At 40.6% G+C, this 11,873-nt stretch overlaps 1 long non-coding RNA gene across 1 annotated transcript; it reads right to left on the bottom strand.

Annotated features, from left to right (window-relative positions):
- Positions 1-7,375: 7,375 nt before the first annotated feature.
- On the bottom strand, positions 7,376-11,873 carry LOC119364876. Its single transcript, XR_005175218.1, has 3 exons — positions 10,039-11,873; positions 9,803-9,904; positions 7,376-7,711 (listed from the first exon to the last, which is right to left on the bottom strand). It is a non-coding gene; the product is annotated as an uncharacterized LOC119364876 (long non-coding RNA).

An 11,873-nucleotide genomic window follows, 5' to 3' on the forward strand; every position in this document is an offset into this window, starting at 1 on the left:
AATAGCAGCATGCTCATGGCCGACAGCAAGCAGACCAACTTAGGCGGTGGGTGCGCGCAGGCAGACACAGATTATGGATTGAAAGAACTAAAGTTCATCTTATGGCCTCTACGAGAAATAGCACAGATTGGAAATCAATTGCCAGCTCAAAAGGTACGATGTACCGTGCATTCGCGTGTGTGTTTCCTTTGTGTACATGAGTACATGACTTTATGTTCTATAGGAGATGAATAACAGAATGGGCACACAATTTTTTTTCGAAAAGGGGGCAGACGAATTGATTCATTTTTCTTCAACAGGTTACTTCCATAATTTCGATAAATTTATAGTAGCGACTTTTCCTCTAAAAATTGATGGTCGTGAATCATAGTGTAAGCAGTATCTCTTGACATCATATTCATACGTTAGTTTTGTTATATGTTTGTATGAGCAAATTATAGTTACTTCTGTTGATTACATTTTGTGTTACCTTTTTTGTGAGCATATATATTTTTAAAAATCGATGCTATAAATTTTGCCACACTAAAAAAACATATGTTGTCCACCACTATTTTTACGAGTGGTTGTCCTTCGCCATTAATGAGGCTATAACACACGTCGTTTTTCAATTTTAGGGCCCCATTTTATATTTCGCACCGGGGCCTCAAATTTCTGAAGACGGCCCTGTATACGGGGTGGGACTGGGAGATTATTTCGAGCAGGGCCAGTAGTCTTGTCGCTTGCCTACCGACAGATATGCAACTATCCTTGGGAAGCATATCTTACGCACAAAAGGCTCATATGGACTACTGCATGCAGATGGTACATGTGTGCATAACAAAAACGAAAAAGGCCAATTCAGGACAGAGATACAAACTAAAAATACAAATAAAAGTAGAACCTTAAATACAAAAAAAAATGAAGAAAAATTATATTGAATAATATTTTTTGGAAAAAAGAGTTTCGCACGGACGATGAACATCCAACTGCGCATACCCAACGAGTGTGCAACTATAGTTACAAGCAACAAAAAATACATAAACATTCAGGTAATCTTGAAAAAGATTTCTATTATTTATAAAACATGTAATTTTAGGGGGGGGGGGTATTTAAACAAATAATGTTCATATAGTTTTTAAATTATACATGTATTGGCAAAAGAAATCCTCTAGAAAATAAGAAATGGGAAAAGAAAAAAAATAACATAACAACGCAGGAAAAAGAAGTTCAGGAAGCCTTTTTGTCTCCCCTCACACATAACAACACGGAAAAAAGAAAAAAAACTAACTCGAAAAAGTAACCCATTCTTAGCTATTTTTTCGACCTCCCTTGGGTTTTCTTCGCTAGCTTCTTCTGGGTTTTTCTTTTGCTTTCTTTTCTTTTATTTTTTTGTTTCGTCACCGGTTTCCTTCATTTTTCTGCTTTAAAAAAATGTTTTTGTTTATTTTCTGCGTTCCATCGGATCATTTTTTTTCTTTTTTCGTTTGATTTTCTAATTTCTTCTCCAATTGTCTTTGGTATTCTTTTTTGTTCGTTATACTTCATTTTTTGTGGGGTTACTTTCATTTTGGTTTGATTTCTCTTTTGTTTCTTTCATGGTTTTCATTTGTATTTCTTTTCATTCTTATTTTTCTTCTTTTTTTCTTCTATTCGTTTTTGGTTTTCAATGTGTTTTTGCTTTTCTTTGTTTTTATCGGTTTTCATAGTTTTTCATTCTTTTTGCACTTGTCTCCTAGGTTTTATTTTTCATTTCCTTTTTTTTATTTTCATTTGTTACTTTTTATATTTTTCTTTTTTTCCTTTTGGTTTTCACTCTACATTTTTCTTATAATCAAGAACATTTTTCTAATATATATTTAGCAATTTTTAAATAAGTTTATTCTTTTTAATACATTGAAACATTTTTATACATGTTTTAACATTTTTTAAAAGCTTAATTACTTTTTTAATACAACATTAATATTTTTAATACATGGCCAACATTGTTATATACACATTTTAAAGTGGTTCATTAATGTTTTTTCAATATGGGTCTAACATTTGTTAATACATGGTCAACATTGTTTTCTATACACATTCAACATATTTCAAATGCTTGATTAACATTTTTTTCAAATGCTTGATTAACATTTTCTAAATGCATGATCAACTTTTTCACACACGTTGTATATTTTCCAATGCATGGTCACAAATACATGATCAAAATTTTTCACGCACATTGTATATTTTAAATACATGATCAACTTTTTTTTACCATTATTATATACACGAGAAACATTTTCTATATACATATTTAAAAAAATTCAAATTTTTGATTCACCTTTTTTAATAGATGGTAACAAAAATCTATACACATTTGAACATTTTCAAATGCTTGATTAACATTTTTTTAGTACATGGTCAACATTTTTTCTATAAACATTAACATTTTTCAAATGCTTCATTAACATTATTCAAATACTTGTTTAACATTATTCCAAATGCTTGATAAACATTTTTGAAATACATGATCGAAGTTTTTAACACATATTGTATATTTTTTATACATTTTTCGTACACATGAGAAACATTTTGCTTGTACATATTTAACATTTTTCAAATGCTTGATTAACATTTTTTTTCAAATTTTTTATATAATTTATTTTGTAATATATTTATTAGAATATTGGAAGTAAATGAAAGAAAAAAATAAAAATAGAAAACATGAAAAAAAAAAAGAACGAGGCCATGGCTTCACGCGTGCCTTGGCCGGCTCATTTAGGTAGGTGCCTGACACGGGAGCACGCTGGGTCTCACTATAAGCGAGACATAGCGTTCCAGCCATCGAAGCACTAGGTCCATCCTACCAAAACGTATGAATCTCCAACTAGTACATTTGATAGTTGTGCACTTGACTGAGACTTTGCAGAAGCTCCTTCGGATGTCCATGAGGACATCTACCAACCGCTGCTCTCTGTCCACTCATTTTTTGCAGAGCATCATTAGAGGCTTGGAAAAGCATTGATGAAAACAAGAAGAATAGCATAACAAGAGTGCACCCCGAGCTGTTGAGGCAAACTGGACTACTCCTCCTCTGGGGGATCAGGTTCAAGGTGGATCTTGAGGTAGTCAGAAACCAGAACCGGGACTTTTTCATCGTCGTTGCCAAAAATAGTGATAGTCTTTATGTGGGAGCTTCGGCGATAATGTATGAAGAAAACTCTGATCTAGAAATTCTGGAGGCAAAGGCGTCTAATGAAGTCTTGGGTCTAGTTGAAGACATCCTCGCACACAAGATTATAGTCGTGACCGATTGCCAGCAAGTAGTCAGGAGCACACATGATGGCCCCAGGGGAGTCTAGCTAAGCTCATATCGTACATGACATACAGGAGAGAATGCAGTTTTTCGAGAGTGTGAACATCATCAAGCATAGACGCACCAATGTGAAAGCTCACTCCATAGCTCGTGGTGTTTTGTACAAAGCTGTTGGTTGGCTTGTATGGCTAGGCCACCACCCTGAGGTGGTTAATATCCTTTAAACTTGCATGTTTGAGCTTATAAGCAGATTGAAGTCTAAAAAAGGATAACCCCTTTGCAATTCAGGTATTGCCTTGTAGCCGATCCCCAAATTTTCATAATTGTTTGCCAAAATCTTTGTGGTTATCGAAAATGGTTTTCGCCCCTCTTTATATATAAAGCGCCAAACGAGGCGCAATGACTAATAGATAGTAGCAAGTTTCTCTTAACATGTAAACATCTCATCTCAACGTGCAACCACGTATGAAAAAGATGCACCTCAACATGCAACTGAGAAAACTATTGTGCTACTTGTATTTAATAAATACTCCCTCCGTTTCTTTTTAGTCCGCATATAAGGTTTGGTCAAAGTCAAGCATTATAGAGTTTGACTAACTTTATATTAAAAAACATAAACATTCACAATATGAAATCAATATATTTAGATGCACCATGAAACATATTTTCATACTATATAGTTTTAGTACTGTAGATGTTCATAATTTTTTATATAAATTTGGTCAAACTTTGTGTAGTTTGACTTTGACCAAATCTTATATGCGGAGTAAAAAGAAACGGAGGGAGTAAATACTCTGTATTTGACAACTACTCATATATGTTAATCACATACAGTAAATCACATCTATATATTTTCTGTTCTTGCATTATTAATCTAAATATTTGTGTTTCAGTCCTAATGAGGTAATTCCTCCTTCCCAAAAGAAGTGTCTCAACATTTTACTAATTTTAGTATAAAATTGTATTAAAATGGAGACACTCACGGATGGAGTATATCACAACTAATTTCCCAAGAGCGAGTAGATGTAGCAAGAAATGTGCAGCAGTGCATCCACTTAATTTGTCGTCGAGCTTAATAAGAAAATCTTACACATCAGCTTGTCTGATCCCGCCCTTACATGGACGTACATGGGGTACCTCTACTACTCCTACTAGCTAGCCTACTGCTACATCTCTTGATTCTCTTCCACGGCTTCCATACGCCGTAGCAGATCCAATATGCATCTCTTACAAAGCGTCATCGATCAATCAACCAACTTCAAGAAATCTTGCAGTGTGAAAAAATCATATCGACCAAGAAACCCCGTCGTTGGTGGACGGTCACCGCCGCTGCAGCCGGCCGCTTCCAGGCGCAAATCATCCAATGCCTCGTCAACATCCAAGACCATGTCGCGGTAGTCCAATTCGTCCAAGAAGGCCTCCTCCTCCTCGTACAACTCTTGCTGGATCCGATCATGCAAGGAAGCATCGCCGTCGACGGCCTGTTCTTCGACTTCAACCCCGCCGGCGCCCGAGACCGCTCCACCGCTGGCCACGCCCACCGCTGCTTTCTCTTTGTCAATGGCCTCCGTGAGGTGGCGGGTGATGTCCTCGGTGCTCGCCATGAGCAACCGCGTGGTGCCCATCACCCAGTCTGCTTCGCCTGCCGCGGCCGCCTCTGCCATCAACTCGATGGCCCCGTCGATCTCGTGGGTGAGGTCGCCCGTGGCTACAGAGTTCAAGTGGTACAAGACGTGCTCGCCGGCCCCGGCCGCCGTTGTTGCCATCTTGCGGACGGCCTCGCTGAGCTCCGCGAGGGCATGCAGGACGTCCTTGTCGGTCGCCTCCGCCGCGATCTTGTCCAGGTCGCGTCGGAGCTTGTCGACGAAAGAGGCGAAGCCGCTGGGGCTGGGCCTCGTAAAGGCTTCATCACGTTCACCGGGCGATGTCGCCGCGCCCTTCTGCTCGTCAAATGCCGAAACCCCCATCGCCGCGCACGTTTGTTTACCTTGTGCTCTGTGGATTCGCGGTGAGAACCAAGGAAAGGGCTACGATCAAGTTCTGATTACTGGGACGGGGATCGAGAGAGGCAATGTCGATGCTAATATAGGCAGAGGCCCCTGCCGCTGCTGTCTCTTGTGAGAGTCGGGGAAGGAATACAGTTGTCTATCGGAATTCGGAAGTCGAATTGGATTTCGAGCCTGTTTCCTTCCCTGGTATGGTACCTACGGGGTGAGACGTGGGAGCAGTCTTTTTTTTTAGGGGCAGTCCAGTGGGCGGCCGGCTACCTACTAATGCGATTGAGTGGCCGGCAAAAAAATGTAGCACTTAATGACAGCCTTCCCTTTTTAGTATATTTATGTCCCAGTCAAATACATTAGAATATATTATGTCCTCCTAGTGCTAGAAAAAGCCAAAGGCCATGCACATGTTTAACAAAACTACTAATACACAGATGCAAACAGGTGTGAACACACTTTATTTTGGATTTCAAAAAAGTTAAAAAGCCATAACTTTTGAACTGAATATCGAAATTAAGATCCGCTTTCACCATTGGAATCCTTGCGACGTGCTCTTCGAAACTAGATCCCGCATGAGTATGTTTTGACGAATTTTTTGTGTGCAACTTATGCCCCGTTTTGTGCAATTGTGTAGCAGTCGATGTGCAACTAAATGATAGTCGATGTGCAACTTTCTTCCTGCTCATGGACGTATAGTTTTCACTTGGAGGGAGTAGCATCAGTCTGATGTTTGTGTAATTAAACACCACACTGTGCAACTAGACCTGGTAGCAAAACCAACTTATGCCTGGATGTGTGCAAATAGACACAAGGGAGTAGTTCTGCAAAAAAATGTGCAACAAACAGACAGGCAAGAAACATGGAGCGGATGTACTGTTTGTGCAAAATGAGTACATTTTGTGCAAGTAAATCATGGATCCAAGCCATCTTTTCCCGCAATGTGTGCAACCACAGCCAATACTATAAAAAAGTAAATATATGTGCACACTAAGCATTAATCCAAGGACAACTTTCATGCAAAATGTGTGCAACAAATAGCCCAGACTAGAAAGATGGACTAGGTGTACTGTTTGTGCAAAAAGAAGCACATATTTGTGTAACTGAAACACTGGTCCAAAACCAACTTTCCTGCAGCATGTGTGCAAAAAAATATCCTAGACTAGAAAAATGGACTGTGTGTATTGTTTCTGCAAAAAGAAGAACATATTTGTACAACTAAGCATGGTCCAAGACAACCTTTTTATGCAAATATGTGCAACAAAACAGCCCAGACTGGAGTCCATCTGTTCTAGTCTTTTGGCTGTTGGTTGTACACATTGCAGGAAAAAGATGATTTTGGATCCATGTTTAGTTGACACAAATACGGGCTTCTATTTGCACAAACACTACATTTAGTCTATCTTTTCCTATAAAAAATGTGTGCAACAGTATGTGTGCAATCAACACAGAGACTAGATGAAACTAAAAAAGACTGGATTTGTTATCTGTGCAAATATAAACATATAATTGTGCAGCTAAACTTGTATCCAAAGCCAACTTTTGCTGCAAATGTGTGCAGCAAAGAAACCAGACTAAAAAAAGCACAAGAACAATATTAAAAACAAGCGTACAAATAGTCTTGTCTCACACAAATTGCAACAGGGGAAATATGTTCTATAGGATGTTCTATATACTAAAAGTGAAACAGAAAAGGAGATGAAATTCTATTTCATGTCATCCGAAAATAGTGCCAAAGGTGATCACATTCCGACGTGATCACCTGAGATTTTGCAAACAAAAGGTGCCAAAGGTGATTAGTTAACATTGCATACAAAAAAAAATCTGTTGTTCTTTAGAAAAACCAGATAAAAAAGGTTGACGATGCCAACTTGATATTATGTTAGTTGTGCAACTACAAAATGCAGAGGATGCCAACTAAAATAGTTACTCTTGTGCAACTAGAAAGACTGAGGATGTCAACTAGTTAGATGCTATTGTGTAACTAGAAAATGCTCAGGATGCCAACTAATTAAATACTCATGTGCAACTAGAAATGCTGAGGATGCCAACTAATTGAATACTCTTGTGCAACTATAAATCTTGAGGATGCCAATTAATTAGATACTCTTGGGAAAAGATATATTCAACACTTCATGACCAATCAAAAAATTGCACATTCAGGTTCCAGGCTTCTGGAAGAAAATGCCGAGGGTGTCAACGCAGCTACAAAAAGACTGAGGATGCCAAATAGTTGTATGGTATTGTGCAACTAGAAATGTTGAGAATGCCAAATAATCAGGTACTTTTGTGCAACTAGAAAAAGCCTGAGGATGCCAGCTCATTTATATACTCTCTGGGACACATCATCATTCTCTCCATCCCCGTCATTATCAGTGCCATGTGGTTGCCACTTAGCCGCCCATTTTGAGTTCCGCCGAGAGGTCCTATTTGGAGAACCCTACAATGAACAAAAAAATATTGAACTACTGAGAGGATAAAAGAAAGGAGCATAAATAAATGGCCATAGGATAAAAAAAAAAGAAAATATGAACCTCTGTTTCACTACCAGGCACATTTCCTCTAGTTGCACAGTAATGTATACCTAGTTGCGCAGGATCCCAGGCCCTAGTTGCACAGAACTAAAATAAAATTATTTTCCTAGTTTGCTTACAAATTTGGCTAGAAGATATGATAGATTGCATAGGAAGGCTCCCCAAGTTGCACAGAACTGACACCAAAAACTAATATACAGATAATGAAAATTATTTGCCTAGTTTCCTTACAAATTGGGCTACAAAGATATGATAGATTGCTAAGGAACCCCTAGTTGCACATAACTAACACCAAAAAACTGATATACAGAGAACAAAATTTACTTTGCCTACTTTGCTTACAAAATTTGGCACAGGAAGGGACCCTAGTTGCACAGGGAGGCACCCCTAGTTGCACAGAACTAACACCAAAAACTGACTTACAAATTTGGCTAGTGGTTATGATAAATTTCACAGGAACGGGGCCCTAGTTGCACAAAAAAATAGACTGACTACACATAGCAATTCCCCCTCTCAAAATCAGCAAAAATCATGTGAAAGCCGCTGGAGCTAGTGCTCTACCTTCCCCTAGCAGATCAACTACAGATCCATGGATGTTAATCCACGGGGACGAACCCGGTTGGGGATCTGAAGATTCTCTGACTATGTGTTCATCACGGCCGCGAGGGGGGTGGATCTGGTTGGGGAAGGAGCAACGAGACAGGTTGTCGATGATGCTGTGGTGGCCTGGGCCGTCGTTCTTGGCCGCGCCGCACAGGCCACCCTCTACGGCAGCCGCTCCGTCGTCCTTGGCCCAGCCATCTGCAGCAGCAGCATCATCGACCATGGCGAGGAAGGGAAGGAGCAGGCGGGCGCCATGGGGAGGAAGGGGAAGAGCAGGGCGGCACCATGGGGAGGAAGGGAAGGAGAGCAGCAGGGCGGCACCATGGGGAGGAAGGGAAGGAGAGCAGCAGGGCGGCGCCATGGGAAGGAAGGGAAGGAGAGCAGCAGGGCGGCGCCATGGGGAGGAAGGGAAGGAGAGCAGTAGGGGCGCCATGGGGAGGAAGGGAAGGAGAGCAGCAGGGCGGCGCCATGGGAAGGAAGGGAAGGAGAGCAGCAGAACAGCGCCATGGGGAAGGAAGGCGAGAAGCAGGGGCAGTGCCACAAAAGGGAATCAGTCGAGAAAAAAGGACGAGAGAGTAATCGCGTGTCGCGTGGCGAGTGTCTGGGCGGCCGCTTTTTTTTGGCACGTAGCGTGTTGTTACTTAATAATCCATGTGGATAAAAATAACACTGCTAATTAATCACTTCTTATGTGGTCTTTTTTCACTTGATGGATATCTGCATGACGTTGCCCCTGCTTGGTAACTCAAATAAAAAGCAAGGTGGTTTTTGTGCAACTAGATAAGTAATGGGTGCCAACTCAAATACAGCATGAGCCATCTGACAACAAAAACTTGGTAGTTCTCTAAATAAATTGCACCAATACAACAAGAAAGCAACATAAAAAGTATGCACTTCATAAAAACTATGGACACCTGAACAATGTACACAAGAGGGAACATAAGAAAAATAGAATAGGATTTACATGATGGACACGATTCAGGTAAATATATAACTTTAAATAAAGAAACTGCCAGCATCAAAAGAATAAGGTGCCGCCTAATACAAACATTTTCATCTGCCAGGAAAAAGCAAAAAAAAAAAGTAAAGAGCTGCCAACTACTACCAATTAAATGTGCAAAAGCAAGGCTAGAAGTTGCCAACTACTATTCATTACATATGAACTGTTATTATTTTCATGGGAAAAAGAAGATGACCCAGCATAAATGATGCCAACTACATTCATTTTCAGATAAAATAAACTTCCATAAAAATTACTGCCAACAACATAAATGATGCCAACTACATTCATTTTTCATGTGCATCAACAAAAAGGGGTGAGAACTGCCATCTACTACCAATTTAATGTTCTACTGGGAACATTTACAAAAGAAAAAAATGTATATGAATTATACCTCAGCAGCTGCTGTGGAGGATGAACCACCTACATCAGTTGCTGCGCCTTTCGCTTTGCATCTTTGACATTTTACAATTCGGTACTAGTCACCACCCTCTGCCTACAAGCATGACACACAGGAAAAAAACAGGACAGCAAAAATTAGTGAGAAAATGAATAAACATCATTACAAATGTTAGTGCCTAGTTCTCATACTGAGGGAAAACACCTATGTAGGCTAACCTAGATTCTTACCTCAGCTTCATCAACCTCATCCCCACCGCCGGAACTGCGAGAGATCCGCTGCGCAGCCCTTTTCCGTTTCCGCCGATTAGGCTGCACGACATTCCCCTCCATGTGACAAAAAACAATAGAACCAATTACTAAAAAAAATGAGCACAGGTGCATAGCACAAAACATGCTTCCTCAAAAAAGTCTTCCTAAAAACAATAACATCACCAATTACCCCTCCTTTTGCTTCTACCGGTTTCTCCTTCTGCATCCATTTTCACTGCAAAAACAGGTTATGCACAAAGAGCCAAAACATTCTGGTTGCACATATCATTTCTTTCAATTGCACACTAAAGAGCATGTAGTTGCACACACTCACAAAGGCAAAAAAAAGACAAAAAATCAAAATGAGCCAACTGCATATTGTTTTGGTGCAACTCACACATATACACATGCCAACTGAATACAACTCAAATCGTGATTAAAGCAGAAAAAAGGACAAAAACACCAGAATCAACAAAGTGGATAAAAACCGCATCCAAAAGTGGATCAACCACTGTCGCAAAAAATGTGCGTACATAGTCAAACAACTAGTTGCACATATCAGTCCTTTAATTTGGCAAAACTGAAATAAGCCTATAGTTGCACATACTCACAGGGACAAAAGGGAGAAAAAGAGGTGTGCCAACTACATATTATTTTCGTGCAACTCATAGAACTAGACATGCCAACTGAAAAAACATATAAGTTGCACATACTCACAGGGACAGAAGTGGGAAAAAGAGGTGCGCCAACTACATATTATTTTTGTGCAAATCATAGAACTACACATGCTAACTGAAAAAAACCTATAAGTTGCACATACTCACAGGGACAAAAGGGGGAAAAAGAGGTGTGCCAACTACATATTATTTTCGTGCAACTCATAGAACTACACATGCCAACTGAAAAAAAACTATAAGTTGTACATACTCACAGGGACAAAAGGGGGGAAAAGAGGTGCGCCAACTACATATTATTTTCGTGCAACTCATAGAACAACACATGCCAACTGAAAAAAACATATAAATTGTACATACTCACAGGGACAAACGGGTACGCCAACTGCATCTTATTTTGGTGCAACTCATTCATATACGCATGCCAACTGGATGCGCCTCGATGGCAATTATGCAGAAAAAATGCCAATGACCCGAAATCGACAATGTGGATATACCGCATCTACCAATTTATCGAACAAATCAAAGTGGGATCGAAAAATGCACATATATGGTTTGGGGTGAAAACGTCAAATCAACCTATTTCGCCGAATCAAACTGACCAAAAACAGCACTGGATCCTCCCCTGTACCTACGTGATGAAGATGCGCCTGTCTGAGACGAGATCTAAGCTACAAACAACCGGAGGAAAAATCACCGAGACAAAACTGTACACAAAAATCATGGCAACCTACTGGGAACTACTAGTCACCGTGCTGTAAACACTACCTCCCCGCCGACAAGCATCAACAACCCCCGAGCATCCCCTACGACGGAAAACGACAAGAGGGAGAGATTGACGGAGGGCGAAGACCGTACCTGCCGGTGACGAGCAGCGGATGCAACACGCCCCCTACACGGCCGAAATCCTCTGGGTCGAGGGGAGCGGCGCTCGACGGCGGAGAGGCGTCTGGCCATGGCAGAAGATGAGCCGCGACGGCATCGGAGGTTTGAGACTGCTTCCTGTGGCGGCTCATGGTTGCGCGAAATACACGATGCCTGCTGGGGTGGCGGTGGGCAGCCGCGACGGGTGCTCGGCGACGGCGAGTTGGAGTCGTCGAGGGGCGGCACGAGGGAGGACGCGGGGTGCGCTGCGGCGGT

This window comes from Triticum dicoccoides, chromosome 2B (genome assembly GCF_002162155.2).
Source record: "Triticum dicoccoides isolate Atlit2015 ecotype Zavitan chromosome 2B, WEW_v2.0, whole genome shotgun sequence".
NCBI classification, from domain to species: domain Eukaryota; kingdom Viridiplantae; phylum Streptophyta; class Magnoliopsida; order Poales; family Poaceae; genus Triticum; species Triticum dicoccoides.